This window comes from Epinephelus lanceolatus, chromosome 24 (assembly GCF_041903045.1).
Source record: "Epinephelus lanceolatus isolate andai-2023 chromosome 24, ASM4190304v1, whole genome shotgun sequence".
Classification (NCBI taxonomy): domain Eukaryota; kingdom Metazoa; phylum Chordata; class Actinopteri; order Perciformes; family Serranidae; genus Epinephelus; species Epinephelus lanceolatus.
Genome location: NC_135757.1, coordinates 25,587,501 through 25,595,000, shown reverse-complemented (window position 1 = coordinate 25,595,000; position 7,500 = coordinate 25,587,501).

Sequence of the window (7,500 nt, the reverse complement as noted above, 5' to 3'; positions counted from 1 at the left end):
GTTTAAACACGGGAAATAACCGAGGGAGAAAGCTCACTCTATTTTATCCGATTTTCTCACATCTCTCCCTCTCGCCTGGCTGGAAGCCTCCGACCTCCCTGCTGGATGAAGCCCTGGGGGAAAGAAAAACAAATGAAATAGAGGAGGGAGGGAGGGAGGGAGGGAGGCTTTCTCCTGTTTTACCCTATTTTCATCCATTTTTCCCTCTCCCCTCTCTGGGAGCCTCCGATCTCCGCCTCTCGCACCTCCGCCAAGCACTGGTGACAGACATTAAAGGGGGCATGAGCTCCGTTTCCGCCCAGCCTTTGCCAGGCTGTCCATTTCACTGCCCCGTGGCCGGGGAGCGCCGCAACGGCCGCCGCCGAGCCGGTCACGGGCCCCCGGGCCCGGCCAAAGGGTGGACCCCACCGGTGCTCGGCCCCCACGCGCCCCACGGAGCCCCCGCTCGCGCCAGGCACCCCCGGGGCTCGGCTCTCGCTGGCCCCGACGGACCCGCCGCCCCTCCTCACCCTTGACAGACATTAAAGGGGGCATGAGCTCCGTTTCCGCCCAGCCTTTGCCAGGCTGTCCATTTCACTGCCCCGTGGCCGGGGAGCGCCGCAACGGCCGCCGCCGACCCGGTCACGGGCCCCCGGGCCCGGCCAAAGGGTGGACCCCACCGGTGCTCGGCCCCCACGCGCCCCACGGAGCCCCCGCTCGCGCCAGGCACCCCCGGGGCTCGGCTCTCGCTGGCCCCGACGGACCCGCCGCCCCTCCTCACCCTTGACAGACATTAAAGGGGGCATGAGCTCCGTTTCCGCCCAGCCTTTGCCAGGCTGTCCATTTCACTGCCCCGTGGCCGGGGAGCGCCGCAACGGCCGCCGCCGACCCGGTCACGGGCCCCCGGGCCCGGCCAAAGGGTGGACCCCACCGGTGCTCGGCCCCCACGCGCCCCACGGAGCCCCCGCTCGCGCCAGGCACCCCCGGGGCTCGGCTCTCGCTGGCCCCGACCGACCCGCCGCCCCTCCTCACCCTTGACAGACATTAAAGGGGGCATGAGCTCCGTTTCCGCCCAGCCTTTGCCAGGCTGTCCATTTCACTGCCCCGTGGCCGGGGAGCGCCGCAACGGCCGCCGCCGACCCGGTCACGGGCCCCCGGGCCCGGCCAAAGGGTGGACCCCACCGGTGCTCGGCCCCCACGCGCCCCACGGAGCCCCCGCTCGCGCCAGGCACCCCCGGGGCTCGGCTCTCGCTGGCCCCGACCGACCCGCCGCCCCTCCTCACCCTTGACAGACATTAAAGGGGGCATGAGCTCCGTTTCCGCCCAGCCTTTGCCAGGCTGTCCATTTCACTGCCCCGTGGCCGGGGAGCGCCGCAACGGCCGCCGCCGACCCGGTCACGGGCCCCCGGGCCCGGCCAAAGGGTGGACCCCACCGGTGCTCGGCCCCCACGCGCCACACGGAGCCCCCGCTCGCGCCAGGCACCCCCGGGGCTCGGCTCTCGCTGGCCCCGACCGACCCGCCGCCCTCCGCCTATCTCACCTCCACCCAGCGCTGGAGGCAGGCATTAAAGGGGGAATTAATCCCCTGTGTTCCATGCTCACTTCACCCAGCTCTCTGGCTCTCTGTCTCCCTCCCTCCCTCTTCTCTCCCCTCTCTGGGGGAGACTCTCACCGTCCCAGGCCTCATTCTCCCACCTCCACCCAGCGCTGGAGGCAGGCATTAAAGGGGGAATTAATCCCCTGTGTTCCATGCTCACTTCACCCAGCTCTCTGGCTGGCTGTCTCCCTCCCTCTTCTCTCCCCTCTCTGGGGGAGACTCTCAACCTCCCAGGCCTCATTCTCCCACCTCCACCCAGCGCTGGAGGCAGGCATTAAAGGGGGAATTAATCCCCTGTGTTCCATGCTCACTTCACCCAGCTCTCTGGCTCTCTGTCTCCCTCCCTCTTCTCTCCCCTCTCTGGGGGAGACTCTCAACCTCCCAGGCCTCATTCTCCCACCTCCACCCAGCGCTGGAGGCAGGCATTAAAGGGGGAATTAATCCCCTGTGTTCCATGCTCACTTCACCCAGCTCTCTGGCTGGCTGTCTCCCTCCCTCCCTCTTCTCTCCCCTCTCTGGGGGAGACTCTCACCGTCCCAGGCCTCATTCTCCCACCTCCACCCAGCGCTGGAGGCAGGCATTAAAGGGGGAATTAATCCCCTGTGTTCCATGCTCACTTCACCCAGCTCTCTGGCTGGCTGTCTCCCTCCCTCTTCTCTCCCCTCTCTGGGGGAGACTCTCACCGTCCCAGGCCTCATTCTCCCACCTCCACCCAGCGCTGGAGGCAGGCATTAAAGGGGGAATTAATCCCCTGTGTTCCATGCTCACTTCACCCAGCTCTCTGGCTCTCTGTCTCCCTCCCTCTTCTCTCCCCTCTCTGGGGGAGACTCTCAACCTCCCAGGCCTCATTCTCCCACCTCCACCCAGCGCTGGAGGCAGGCATTAAAGGGGGAATTAATCCCCTGTGTTCCATGCTCACTTCACCCAGCTCTCTGGCTCTCTGTCTCCCTCCCTCTTCTCTCCCCTCTCTGGGGGAGACTCTCACCGTCCCAGGCCTCATTCTCCCACCTCCACCCAGCGCTGGAGGCAGGCATTAAAGGGGGAATTAATCCCCTGTGTTCCATGCTCACTTCACCCAGCTCTCTGGCTGGCTGTCTCCCTCCCTCCCTCTTCTCTCCCCTCTCTGGGGGAGACTCTCACCGTCCCAGGCCTCATTCTCCCACCTCCACCCAGCGCTGGAGGCAGGCATTAAAGGGGGAATTAATCCCCTGTGTTCCATGCTCACTTCACCCAGCTCTCTGGCTGGCTGTCTCCCTCCCTCTTCTCTCCCCTCTCTGGGGGAGACTCTCACCGTCCCAGGCCTCATTCTCCCACCTCCACCCAGCGCTGGAGGCAGGCATTAAAGGGGGAATTAATCCCCTGTGTTCCATGCTCACTTCACCCAGCTCTCTGGCTCTCTGTCTCCCTCCCTCTTCTCTCCCCTCTCTGGGGGAGACTCTCAACCTCCCAGGCCTCATTCTCCCACCTCCACCCAGCGCTGGAGGCAGGCATTAAAGGGGGAATTAATCCCCTGTGTTCCATGCTCACTTCACCCAGCTCTCTGGCTCTCTGTCTCCCTCCCTCTTCTCTCCCCTCTCTGGGGGAGACTCTCACCGTCCCAGGCCTCATTCTCCCACCTCCACCCAGCGCTGGAGGCAGGCATTAAAGGGGGAATTAATCCCCTGTGTTCCATGCTCACTTCACCCAGCTCTCTGGCTCTCTGTCTCCCTCCCTCCCTCTTCTCTCCCCTCTCTGGGGGAGACTCTCACCGTCCCAGGCCTCATTCTCCCACCTCCACCCAGCGCTGGAGGCAGGCATTAAAGGGGGAATTAATCCCCTGTGTTCCATGCTCACTTCACCCAGCTCTCTGGCTGGCTGTCTCCCTCCCTCTTCTCTCCCCTCTCTGGGGGAGACTCTCACCGTCCCAGGCCTCATTCTCCCGCCTCCACCCAGCGCTGGAGGCAGGCATTAAAGGGGGAATTAATCCCCTGTGTTCCATGCTCACTTCACCCAGCTCTCTGGCTGGCTGTCTCCCTCCCTCTTCTCTCCCCTCTCTGGGGGAGACTCTCAACCTCCCAGGCCTCATTCTCCCACCTCCACCCAGCGCTGGAGGCAGGCATTAAAGGGGGAATTAATCCCCTGTGTTCCATGCTCACTTCACCCAGCTCTCTGGCTCTCTGTCTCCCTCCCTCTTCTCTCCCCTCTCTGGGGGAGACTCTCAACCTCCCAGGCCTCATTCTCCCACCTCCACCCAGCGCTGGAGGCAGGCATTAAAGGGGGAATTAATCCCCTGTGTTCCATGCTCACTTCACCCAGCTCTCTGGCTCTCTGTCTCCCTCCCTCCCTCTTCTCTCCCCTCTCTGGGGGAGACTCTCACCGTCCCAGGCCTCATTCTCCCACCTCCACCCAGCGCTGGAGGCAGGCATTAAAGGGGGAATTAATCCCCTGTGTTCCATGCTCACTTCACCCAGCTCTCTGGCTCTCTGTCTCCCTCCCTCCCTCTTCTCTCCCCTCTCTGGGGGAGACTCTCACCGTCCCAGGCCTCATTCTCCCACCTCCACCCAGCACTGGAGTCAGATCTTAGGGGACACTTTAATCCCTGTACCACCCTCACTTCACCCAGCTCCCTGGCTCTCTGTCTCCCTCCCTCTTCTCTCCCCTCTCTGGGGGAGACTCTCACCGTCCCAGGCCTCATTCTCCCACCTCCACCCAGCGCTGGAGGCAGGCATTAAAGGGGGAATTAATCCCCCGTGTTCCACCCTCACTTCACCCAGCTCCCTGGCTCTCTGTCTCCCTCCCTCTTCTCTCCCCTCTCTGGGGGAGACTCTCAACCTCCCAGGCCTCATTCTCCCACCTCCACCCAGCGCTGGAGGCAGGCATTAAAGGGGGAATTAATCCCCTGTGTTCCATGCTCACTTCACCCAGCTCTCTGGCTCTCTGTCTCCCTCCCTCCCTCTTCTCTCCCCTCTCTGGGGGAGACTCTCACCGTCCCAGGCCTCATTCTCCCACCTCCACCCAGCACTGGAGTAAGATCTTAGGGGACACTTTAATCCCTGTACCACCCTCACTTCACCCAGCTCTCTGGCTCTCTGTCTCCCTCCCTCTTCTCTCCCCTCTCTGGGGGAGACTCTCAACCTCCCAGGCCTCATTCTCCCACCTCCACCCAGCGCTGGAGGCAGGCATTAAAGGGGGAATTAATCCCCTGTGTTCCATGCTCACTTCACCCAGCTCTCTGGCTCTCTGTCTCCCTCCCTCTTCTCTCCCCTCTCTGGGGGAGACTCTCACCGTCCCAGGCCTCATTCTCCCACCTCCACCCAGCGCTGGAGGCAGGCATTAAAGGGGGAATTAATCCCCTGTGTTCCATGCTCACTTCACCCAGCTCTCTGGCTGGCTGTCTCCCTCCCTCCCTCTTCTCTCCCCTCTCTGGGGGAGACTCTCACCGTCCCAGGCCTCATTCTCCCACCTCCACCCAGCGCTGGAGGCAGGCATTAAAGGGGGAATTAATCCCCTGTGTTCCATGCTCACTTCACCCAGCTCTCTGGCTGGCTGTCTCCCTCCCTCTTCTCTCCCCTCTCTGGGGGAGACTCTCACCGTCCCAGGCCTCATTCTCCCACCTCCACCCAGCGCTGGAGGCAGGCATTAAAGGGGGAATTAATCCCCTGTGTTCCATGCTCACTTCACCCAGCTCTCTGGCTCTCTGTCTCCCTCCCTCTTCTCTCCCCTCTCTGGGGGAGACTCTCAACCTCCCAGGCCTCATTCTCCCACCTCCACCCAGCGCTGGAGGCAGGCATTAAAGGGGGAATTAATCCCCTGTGTTCCATGCTCACTTCACCCAGCTCTCTGGCTCTCTGTCTCCCTCCCTCTTCTCTCCCCTCTCTGGGGGAGACTCTCACCGTCCCAGGCCTCATTCTCCCACCTCCACCCAGCGCTGGAGGCAGGCATTAAAGGGGGAATTAATCCCCTGTGTTCCATGCTCACTTCACCCAGCTCTCTGGCTGGCTGTCTCCCTCCCTCCCTCTTCTCTCCCCTCTCTGGGGGAGACTCTCACCGTCCCAGGCCTCATTCTCCCGCCTCCACCCAGCGCTGGAGGCAGGCATTAAAGGGGGAATTAATCCCCTGTGTTCCATGCTCACTTCACCCAGCTCTCTGGCTGGCTGTCTCCCTCCCTCTTCTCTCCCCTCTCTGGGGGAGACTCTCAACCTCCCAGGCCTCATTCTCCCACCTCCACCCAGCGCTGGAGGCAGGCATTAAAGGGGGAATTAATCCCCTGTGTTCCATGCTCACTTCACCCAGCTCTCTGGCTCTCTGTCTCCCTCCCTCTTCTCTCCCCTCTCTGGGGGAGACTCTCAACCTCCCAGGCCTCATTCTCCCACCTCCACCCAGCGCTGGAGGCAGGCATTAAAGGGGGAATTAATCCCCTGTGTTCCATGCTCACTTCACCCAGCTCTCTGGCTCTCTGTCTCCCTCCCTCCCTCTTCTCTCCCCTCTCTGGGGGAGACTCTCACCGTCCCAGGCCTCATTCTCCCACCTCCACCCAGCGCTGGAGGCAGGCATTAAAGGGGGAATTAATCCCCTGTGTTCCATGCTCACTTCACCCAGCTCTCTGGCTCTCTGTCTCCCTCCCTCCCTCTTCTCTCCCCTCTCTGGGGGAGACTCTCACCGTCCCAGGCCTCATTCTCCCACCTCCACCCAGCACTGGAGTCAGATCTTAGGGGACACTTTAATCCCTGTACCACCCTCACTTCACCCAGCTCCCTGGCTCTCTGTCTCCCTCCCTCTTCTCTCCCCTCTCTGGGGGAGACTCTCACCGTCCCAGGCCTCATTCTCCCACCTCCACCCAGCGCTGGAGGCAGGCATTAAAGGGGGAATTAATCCCCCGTGTTCCACCCTCACTTCACCCAGCTCCCTGGCTCTCTGTCTCCCTCCCTCTTCTCTCCCCTCTCTGGGGGAGACTCTCAACCTCCCAGGCCTCATTCTCCCACCTCCACCCAGCGCTGGAGGCAGGCATTAAAGGGGGAATTAATCCCCTGTGTTCCATGCTCACTTCACCCAGCTCTCTGGCTCTCTGTCTCCCTCCCTCCCTCTTCTCTCCCCTCTCTGGGGGAGACTCTCACCGTCCCAGGCCTCATTCTCCCACCTCCACCCAGCACTGGAGTAAGATCTTAGGGGACACTTTAATCCCTGTACCACCCTCACTTCACCCAGCTCTCTGGCTCTCTGTCTCCCTCCCTCCTCTCTCCCCTCTCTGGGGGAGACTCTCACCGTCCCAGGCCTCATTCTCCCACCTCCACCCAGCGCTGGAGGCAGGCATTAAAGGGGGAATTAATCCCCTGTGTTCCATGCTCACTTCACCCAGCTCTCTGGCTCTCTGTCTCCCTCCCTCCTCTCTCCCCTCTCTGGGGGAGACTCTCAACCTCCCAGGCCTCATTCTCCCACCTCCACCCAGCACTGGAGGCAGATCTTAGGGGACACTTTAATCCATGTTCCATCCTCACTTCACCCAGCTCTCTGTCTCCCTCCCTCTTCTCTCCCCTCTCTGGGGGAGCCTCCGGCCAGCCACCGCCGGCCCGGGGGACCCAGCGCACCGGCCGCCCCTGTGTACCCACACTTAAGCACCCCTCCTCGGGCTAAACCCCCTTGGCCGCACCGCCCAGCACTTCGCGCCCCTGGTACTCCAAACCAAGCTTCGCGCCCCTGGTACTCTAGCAGAGGCTCCGTGCCCCTGGTACTCCAGCAGAGGCTCCGTGCCCCTGGTACTCCAGCAGAGCCTCCGAGCCCCTGGTACTCCGGCAGAGGCTCCGCGCCCCTGGTACTCCAGCAGAGCCTCCGTGCCCCTGGTACTCCAGCAGAGGCTCCGTGCCCCTGGTACTCCAGCAGAGCCTCCGTGCCCCTGGTACTCCAGCAGAGGCTCCGTGCCCCTGGTACTCCAGCAGAGCCTCCGTGCC